Genomic DNA, 10,625 nt, shown 5'->3' on the forward strand with positions numbered 1-10,625 from the left:
TTAGTTTAGGTGACTGTGCGTTCCCCAGGTGGTTTAGGGCACTAGAAGCGCCCCCGCTTTGAATATTTTCAGATAGGGTTTTTGTTCTAACTGTTAATTGAAAAGCCTGGGACCAATGAGAGACTTCACAAGGGCCGGAATTTAAAGGGAAACTCTTTAGTCTTTAAATAAACTGGTGAGGGATGTGTCAAGAGGTGAGGGGAAGTCTCCCAATAGGGGCAATGTAGGGAACAGTCACCGGCACGTCACCAACTGTGATACAACTTCCTCCTTTACCATGTTACAAAGCAAACAACATTTTAGGGGCTGCAAAGGGTCCCTTTATTAGGCAAACAATGTTGTCTGATGAAGGGACCCTTTGCAGCCCTGAAACATTGTTTGTTTTCTGATATGATTTATTTGCATTGATAAAGGGTGAAGTTATAACACAGTCAGTGTGCAGGTGACTCTTCTCTTTATAGCTTGTGAGTGCGGCACCATCTGCTTGCCACTGCAGCACCCACCATGAACATTGGGATCCACCAGTCAGGAGTGCGATGGGACATGTGCAATAGTCTCCCGATATGAACACCTGTTCAGGTAACAGCTGTCGTCGGGATTTCCTTTCACTTCCTGTTGTGTTTCCAGGATAGGAAGTAATAGAAACTTAGTGATCCCCATAATGATGCAGAGCAGCAATCAAAACCAAACAGATTTTTCTGTCTAGAGCTGCAAAAGAATTTTAGTGGGAGTTCCATTTTAAAGTGTACGTGAATTTAAATCAAGAAAGTATAAAGTAGTCACCCGCACCCCAAGGTCCAACGTGTAAAACTCCTTTATTCAGACGCTAAACATACACCAGTGAACAGCAAGTGGTTGCTGCCCACTGGTGTTACCATGTATGTTTAGCGTCTGAATAAAGGAGTTTTGGTGTGCGGGTGACTACTTTATACCTTTGGACTTACGTGTCACCATCCGCTGGTCATACCAGCACCCATCTTATTGCATTGGGTTTCCGATCTAGAGTGCGGTGGGACATACATAATTTTAAATCAAGAATAGCATGCAATTACTTTAAAAAAAAAAAAAACTCTCTAATGGTTCAATAAACATATTTTATCAAAAAGAATTGTTTTTATACCTTATTTTTGTAGTTTGAAAAAAGTGGTCACGTGACTGTGCACATTCTCTGCCAGCTTGTGAACTGCGACGGTAAAACTGACAAGAGGACAGCAGGCACGCCATGGATTGGCATGGCGGCCTGTAGCTCTGATTGAGAAATACAAACCAACCACACCAGCACAGATCTGCTTCCATGCTCGGCATGGTCAGAATGCTACAGGCCCAACAAAGGCATATGTAGCATATCTGGCAGTGCACCACACAACAGATTAGTCCTTTGCACTGCAGCACATGGGGGGTGCCATTTATAATGGCACCAAATCGCACAGTCACAGGCAATGTGTGTTGCAGCGAGTTGCAGTAATGCACGGGTTGTAATGTACACATAACCACATTGCAATAGTGTAAATAGGTCCAGAAAAACAACCCCAGAGTCTCCTTGTTCTCAGGATGCAGCACCCCATTACTGTCTGCACAGTTTGGATGTTGTTAGGCAGAAATACTGGGATCACAGGTAGGAGGGGCTTCATGTGATCCCATAGCTGTTTCTTAGTATGTCACTCCAATTGATTTTTCCACCGAATCCCTCTTTCGTCGTTCCTAACCACGTTTAACAAATCAATCAAATGATCTGGGTTTTCCTAGAAGAAAATTACATTTAATGAAATTTGAACTTGTTCAGATTGAATCCATTAAACTCGTCTGCGGAGCGCAGAACCACCATCTGAAATCACTTATTGAGAATAGCACTTCATCAGCTACGATGTACAGCCCATATACATTTCATGTGCAGGCAACGTCATCTTTATATGTGAGGTTTACAAAGAATATATTACAGATTGTGAATAGAGTAAATCACGTGTATTCCACTTTTATGTAGAACTTGTGTTTTTAAAGGAAAAAAATATCCAACTTTGGGCTGTTTATTAAAATTAAATGCAGAATAATGAAAATAGCTTTTGTTGGTCTTACAGCGTCCTTCTCTTTCCTTATTTACGAGTGAACCTCTCTGCTGACCACCCAACTCCCTAAGGTCCTGTTTTCAGTTCAGCTGGTATAGTTAGTATGAACTGAAATCAGGCTTGAAGTGGGAGGAGCTGCTGTGTAAGATGATAGGCGGGAGGAGGAGGTACATAGTGGGCTCTCAAGGAGAGTGGTTGAACATCACCACTATAATGGTGGATGGAGATCAAAGATCACTCGGAATATGAGGTTATGAGGTTACAAATTATCTGGCAGATAAAACGGTATATATATATATAGTATGACTCCGTCTATAGCAGCCTTTCTCAACCTTTTTTAACACAGAGGAACCCTTGAAATGATTTTCAGGTCTCAGGGTACCCCTGCTAATAGTTAATTTATCTACACCTAATGGCACAAGAACATGAACAGTAAGTTCTATATGGCAAAATTATTTGCAGTAATATTAATCAAATAAAACACAGAATAATGATAGCAAGCAAACTAACGCAGTGAACATGTTAATGTTCCCTCGCATTGTTAGCCAATGGGAAGAATGCTTCTTACACTGGTGGTAAATGGGAAAAATAGTCCTTACATTATTGGTTCATGGAAACACTGTCCCTTAGAGCATTGGTCTATGAGAAGACTGCCCATTATAGTATTAATACATGGGAAGACCGCCCCTTACAATATTGGTTTGTAGGAATACTGCTCCTTAGAGCATTGGTCTATGAGAAGACTGCCCCTTATAGTATTGGTCCATGGGAAGACTACCCTTACAAGTTTGGTTTGTAGGAAGACTGCCCCTTAAGAGTATAGACTGCCCCTTACAAAATTGGTCCATGGGAAGACTGCCCCTTAGAATCTTAGTCAATGATAAGATGCACCTTACATTATTAGTCAACAGGAAGACTGCCCCTCACATTATTGGCAAGTGGGAAAACTGCCCCTTAGAGTATTGGTCCATGGGAAGACTGCCCTTACAATTTTGGTTTGTAGGAAGACTGCCCCTTAGAGTATTGATCAATGGTAAGACTGCCCCTTACAAAATTGGTCCATGGGAAGACTGACCATTGAATATTAGTCAATGATAAGACTGCCCCTCACATTAATGGTCAATGGGAAGACTGCCCCTTATAGTATTGGCAAGTGGGAAAACTGCCACTTACAGTATTGGTCAAAGGCAAGACTGGCCCTTATAGTATTGGTCCATGGGAAGACTGCCCTTAAAATATTGCTCCATGGGAAGACTGGCCCCTTACTGTATTGATCATAAAATTACTGTCCCTTACAGTATTGGTCCATGGGAAGACTGGCCTTAGAGTATTGATTAATGAAATTACTGCCCCTTAGAATATTGGTCATTGAGAAGCCTGTCCCTTACAGTTTTGGTCAGCGGGAAAACTGCTCTTTACAGTACTGGTCTTTAGGAAGAATTCCCCTTACAGTATTGGCCCATGGGAAAATTGGCCCTTACAGTATTGGGCAATGGGCAGAATTCACCTTACAGTATTGGTCAGTTGGAAAATTGCCCCTTACAGTATAGATAAATATGAAGACTGCCTGTACAGTATTGTTCATGTTCAATGGGCAGACTGCCCCTTTAACTATTGGTCAGTGGGGAAAATGCCCCCTTACAGATAAGTAAAAAGTTAATTGGTGTCAGTAGTTACTTATCTGAGAGGCAGAAATTGATCTTCTCACAAGGAACCCTAAGCAACCTGTAAAAGAATGCTAGATTTCCATGGAACCCTGGAAGAGGAAGGTCTAGCTTATCCCTTTAAGTACACAAATGTTTCCATCATTCGAGGAGTTACAAATCCCAGCATTCCCAGCAGTCAGATTATCTCTACTATGGGGTAATTGTCCCTCTCTGGACAGACTCCTCTAAAGTAGAGGGGGGCCGTGTACCCACTAAATGTGGCAGCATTAAAGTGTTACGTAAGCAGAGGATAACAGCAAGGAGCTGAACATGTAATTTAAAAATCAATCCATAATTCAATAACTTCATTAAGCATCATGTGGAGCTCATCAAGGCTCCAGCTCCCAGAATCCCTTGCTGTCACAAATCCATTTAATCTGAAATGCCAAATTCGGGGATTAACCCATTCTGTTCTGGAAAGCAGAAAGAATACAGCAGAACATTTTGCCTGTCCATTAAAAACAGAGAAATAGATCTTTCCTGATGGCAAAATGGTTTGTGTTTGGGAAACTAAAGTCATATGTGAATAATATGTGTATAAACCAACAGAGGGAACATATTAAAGCTTCTGGCTGCCTATGACTTTTTTACCTTGCTATTTCATGTGCAACAAAGTGTATGTGACGGACAGCTGGTGGGGTGAGTATATAATTCACAGCACAGTAACATACAAAATATATCAAATATATATATATATACTGTATCTGAAATATATAATGTGTAACAGAGTATACTGTGGAGCAGTACCGAGTATATAATATAGATAGCAATGTAAAGAGCAGGCCAGTATCTACTGGTGCATGTGCACTAGGTCTATTACTGGCTGCCCCGGGTCTAGTGACACCTCACAATGCAGCCACTGCTGGGTATACGTGACAGTGCGCGCATAGTTCTTGTACCAAGGTCATTAAGCAGAACCAGTGGCCTTGAACAGAACGCCTCTCTTTTCTTAGGTAAGTAACCACTAATAATCCTTTTGGCTCTCTCTGATCGCATAAGGGGCATACCTGAGAACTTCCCGGATTTTGGGTGGAGATGCGGGATTTTCTTGTGGTTTACCGGCTCATCTCCAACCTGTCGTGGCTTACCCTGCTCATCTCCAGGCTGTAGTGGTTCATGAGCACATCTCCAGCCTGTCGTGACTTACTGGCTCATCTCCAGCCCGTCATGACTTACTGGCTCATCTCCAACCCGTCATGGCTTACTGGCTCATCTCCAACCTGTCATGGCTTACTGGCTCATCTCCAACCTGTCATGGCTTACTGGCTCATCTCCAACCTGTCGTGGCTTACTGGCTCATCTTTAGCCTGTCGTGGTTCATCAGCACATCTCCTACCTGTCGTGACTTACTGGCTCATCTCCTACCTGTCATGGCTTACTGGCTCATCTCCTACCTGTCATGGCTTACTGGCTCATCTCCAGCCTGTCGTGGTTCATCAGCACATCTCCTACCTGTCGTGGCTTACCCTGCTCATCTCCAGGCTGTAGTGGTTCATGAGCACATCTCCAGCCTGTCGTGACTTACTGGCTCATCTCCAGCCCGTCATGACTTACTGGCTCATCTCCAACCTGTCATGGCTTACTGGCTCATCTCCAACCTGTCATGGCTTACTGGCTCATCTCCAACCTGTCGTGGCTTACTGGCTCATCTCCAGCCTGTCGTGGTTCATCAGCACATCTCCTACCTGTCGTGACTTACTGGCTCATCTCCTACCTGTCATGGCTTACTGGCTCATCTCCTACCTGTCATGGCTTACTGGCTCATCTCCTACTCGTCATGGCTTACTGGCTCATCTCCTACTCGTCATGGCTTACTGGCTCATCTCCTACCTGTCATGGCTTACTGGCTCATTTCCAGCCTGTCGTGACTTACTGGCTCTTCTCCGTGTCGTGGCTTACCGGCTCATGTCCAGCCTGTCGTGACTTACTGGCTCATCTCCAGCCTGTCGTGACTTACTGTCTCATCTCCAACCTGTCGTGACTTACTGTCTCATCTCCAGCCTGTCGTGGTTCATCAGCACATCTCCTACCTGTCGTGACTTACTGGCTCATCTCCTACCTGTCATGGCTTACTGGCTCATCTCCTACCTGTCATGGCTTACTGGCTCATCTCCAGCCTGTCGTGGTTCATCAGCACATCTCCTACCTGTCGTGACTTACTGGCTCATCTCCAACCTGTCGTGACTTACTGGCTCATCTCCAGCCTGTCGTGGCTTACTGGCTCATCTCCAGCCTGTCGTGACTTACTGTCTCATCTCCAACCTGTCGTGACTTACTGTCTCATCTCCAGCCTGTCGTGGTTCATCAGCACATCTCCTACCTGTCGTGACTTACTGGCTCATCTCCAACCTGTCGTGACTTACTGGCTCATCTCCAGCCTGTCGTGGCTTACTGGCTCATCTCCTGCCTGTCATGACTTGCTGGCTCATCTCCAGCCTGTTGTGACTTGCTGGCTCATCTCCAACCTGTCGTTGCTTGCTGGCTCATCTCCAACCTGTCGTTGCTTTCTGGCTCATCTCCTGCCTGTCGTGACTTACTGTCTCATCTCCAACCTGTCGTGACTTACTGTCTCATCTCCAGCCTGTCGTGGTTCATCAGCACATCTCCTACCTGTCGTGACTTACTGGCTCATCTCCAACCTGTCGTGACTTACTGGCTCATCTCCTGCCTGTCATGACTTGCTGGCTCATCTCCAACCTGTCGTTGCTTGCTGGCTCTTCTCCTGCCTGTCATGGCTTGCTGGCTCATCTCCAGCCTGTCGTGGCTTACTGGCTCATCTCCTACCTGTTGCATATTTCACATACCACATAGGGCAGAAGAGAGGGCACTACTTCAAAAAGTTCCCAGATATGGTAAGGGAGCATTATACTGAGACCAATAAAGGAAGACATTACAAATGACCTATGTCCCTTTCCAGCGCTCCCTACTGGAGCCCAGTATAAAGACTTCATGCTACATAGTATGTGGGAACATGTGACATGCCTCCCACACAATAACACCGGGTGCTGCTGGTCTGACGCAGCAAGCTATCACCAAACCCATTTGGTGTCATGTACCAGCAGGGTTGGGGTACATAGATCTTTTGCATAGGCAGAGAAAATACCTAGCCCATCCAGGTATAGGGGAGCATCTGACCAATCCCCCCCGTGACAGTGCCCAGGCTTAGCAGACAGTTGCTAGGCCCAAGCACTGTCACAGGAGCAAGGGAGTGATGTCAGTGCACCACTCGGCCACCAACACTGCTAGCAGGAAAAAGGAGCAGGAAGGGAGCTCAGATAAGTTGAGTAGAATGGGACCAGGGGATGTCCTCTGCAGAGACACTTTCACTTTGCCTTATATATGACCCCCAAGGGCATATGAGGGACCCAAGAGTAATGGTGGGTTAGCATTTCAACTCAGGGTCTGGTCTTCAGCAATAGAGAAGCAATGTGACCCGATGGGCAATTATTTTTTTATGCAAACGAGTTTATTGACTCAACCTCAAGACTCATGGGGCCACAGGACACCCATGGACTTGGCAGAATTCAGAAAATAGAGACGCCATGTCCTTACAACCGTCACAGATAGAGCACCCTTAGGCCAATCCGGCACTGTGTGAACTCAGATCCTGGCTGTAAAAGGTACTGAATGGTGCAGCTACTGACACTCTGCTGAGAAACCACCACACTTCAAGGACCAAGCTTCTGTCCAGCTTCTCAGGTACCCCAGTTAGGCTGAAGTTCCTCCAGGGCGTTCAATCCCCTTGCTCAACATACTAGGCCTCCAACCCAGTCCCAGGCCGATGTCTAAGTAGAGCAGATCATATACAAGTGTCTATCCAGGAGATGGAGACAATGGAAGCAAAGAACACAGGATCAAATATTTGTTACAAGTTAACAGCAAATCTGGCCGATTCTAATGCAGCAAATGATGAAAAACTATATAAGCAGACATAAACATTTGGGGGAATTTCATTTAAACTGATGATTATTTTACAATGTATATCATTTTTGTTTTTATAAAGTAACATTTAATAACTGATAAATCCTGGAGCACTGTGGTTTATTTAAAGAGAATATAGTTGTCTCCTCAGTCATTGGGGTTGATTCACTGAAGGACCCGAGGTTATCCAACCAACAAAGTGCATGTTAACTTTGCCAAGAAAATGTTATTGAATAAGGGGGAAGACGTGTTCACTCTGAATACTTACCTGTGTGCTGGGGGAAGAAAAAAAAATAAATCTATATATAATTTCTTTTTTATGTCACATGCAACATTTCATAACAAAAACATCATCTTTAATTTTATTTTTTCAGTAAAGACTACAATAAAGAAAAAAAAGAATATATACATACACATTCCCTTTAAAGTTCTAGTAACCAGTCAATCACTTACTTCACATTTGGGGGAATGGCTAGGTAGCAGTGGAACCCTGGCAATATCCTATTCGTGGCGGATAGGTAGCAGTGGAACCCTGGCAATATCCTATTCGTAGCGGATAGGTAGCAGTGGAACCCTGGCAATATCCTATTGGTAGCAGTGGAACCCTGGCAATATCCTATTGGTAGCAGTGGAACCCTGGCAATATCCTATTGGTAGCAGTGGAACCCTGGCAATATCCTATTGGTAGCAGTGGAACCCTGGCAATATCCTATTGGTAGCAGTGGAACCCTGGCAATATCCTATTGGTAGCAGTGGAACCCTGGCAATATCCTATTGGTAGCAGTGGAACCCTGGCAATATCCTATTGGTAGCAGTGGAATCCTGGGAATCTACTACCAATAGGATATAGGTAGCAGTGGAACCCTGGGAATAGCCTATTGGCATTATTACCCAAAAGTGTTGCAGTGGTATTTATAAGAGGTGTCGCGATTCCAGGCAAAAGTACACAAAAAGATTTCCACAATGCAAATAAATTTGGACATTGACGTACCAAATCACTAGTCCAGATAAAATTGTAGTTCCGGGTAAAATCAGGTGGAAGAATATAGAAGAAAGCCAACAGATTTCAGAGGCCAAAGCATATCCTCTTCATCAGTGCTTCAGAATACAATGTACACAGACTGGACTGGGGCTACAAAGTATGTAATTTTATGCGATCATGTAATGAAGCAGTGTTCAGTGGCGGATGGTTAGAGCAGCCTGCTGACGATCACTGCACTTCATTACTTATTTGGTTAATTTGTCATATACTTTGTATGCCCAGTCCTGTCTGTATACATTGTATCCTGAAGCCCTGATAAAGAGGTTGCGCTTAGGCCCCTAAGATGTGTTGGCTTTCTTGTAAGATCAGGTGGCAGAAATGACATTAGAATAACTTGTGTCTCGACTATCCACTTGTGGTAGTGCGCTTCTATGTCATACATTTTACATACTTACTACTCCACAATCTGTGGCCACCATCTTGCTGCACTTCACAGCACTCAGTTTGTTCTTTTCTTGATTGCTAACAAGTATATAGAGATTTATAGTGTATACAATGTAAACTACTCTTTATACATTCCTATAACATTGAGAGATAAAAGAGCAATGGAAACACCAACCCCTCAAATGTGAGGAACCAAAACTATAGGTATACAAAGGCTGCAGATTTCAAGTGGAACTATAAGCATAAAAAAAGTGACATATGCTGAAGTTTGTCAGTAGCATCACCACAACAGTATTTGTGTTTTTTTTTTATCAATCCCCTATAACAGTTTTATTAACTGTTGACACTGTGAGTAGATTAGTTACCGCTGTAATAGGGTGACAGCGCTGTTCATCCTGCACTGAAGCTGCACAGCAGTGTTGTCACCCTGGATAGAGTCATCTTAGATGGACATGTCATATTAAAATGGACTTTAAAAAAAGAAGTAAAGCCAAACCTCTTTTGGGTCACAGGACATTTACTAATGTCCTCCTGTGACCCAAAATCAGCATATAGAGGACTACTGCACTCTGTATGCTGACAGCGCAGTGCCGCTCTGCAGCCAGCAAGGATCCAGATGAGATCCACCTGATTGACAGATGGTTCTGCCTCTCTAGAGCCAAAAACCAGCTTTGCCCACCCCTTCCCTGTGTCCCTCCAATGAGCACTGGAGGAATGGAAAGGGGAAGAGAATCCATACAGGGACCAGTAAGGGACGGTCACAGCTCTCTGCAGCGAGAAGACCATGAGTGATCGGCGGTCATATGACCACTCAACCCCCAGTATATAGAGCCGACCTACGACAGCTGCAGTCTCATACATTGGCTCTAAGTATTGGGAAGAGTACATTCTACTCGCCCACTATTTCTCCTTTAATTAAAAAAGAAGACAAAAATTAAATCCCAACTCCTGAAAACACTTTTTTTTTTTATATTTACAGCCAGAGTTTTTGGTTCTTTTAGAATATGAATAGAAGCTGACCATTGTAAGCAACCAGCAGTGTGTATGGTTTGTCCAAACCCCTGTAACTTGACTCTTGCAGGACAACAATGTTATATTGCTGTGTTACTGACAGAGAGCTATACACGTCATTATTTTTATATTGCCCATAGTTACATTATGAGAGATCTGCTTCACATCCATTCCTGGCCCTCTCCAACTCCAGGCTGAAGCCTTTGTGCAGAGATTATGTTCATTACTCATAGGGGAAAACATGGGGTACATTAAGTTGTTAACAGCCAAGGCAGCTGGGCGCAGTTGGGAACTCCAATGGAAAGATTAGTGATGGAGTTCCCACAAGACAAAACTCAAATCTACAATGCGACAGGACAACTGTAGTCACTCCACAGGCCTTTGGAATGTATTCGCATCCACAAACCTAGAAACACAATCCCTTCTTAGTGATGAAATGCTGTGCAGAAGAAAATAAATACATATACATCAATTCACAACATTCATGCATAAATTTCT

This window comes from Nanorana parkeri, unplaced genomic scaffold (assembly GCF_000935625.1).
Source record: "Nanorana parkeri isolate BGI_ZX_2015 unplaced genomic scaffold, ASM93562v1 scaffold347, whole genome shotgun sequence".
NCBI classification, from domain to species: domain Eukaryota; kingdom Metazoa; phylum Chordata; class Amphibia; order Anura; family Dicroglossidae; genus Nanorana; species Nanorana parkeri.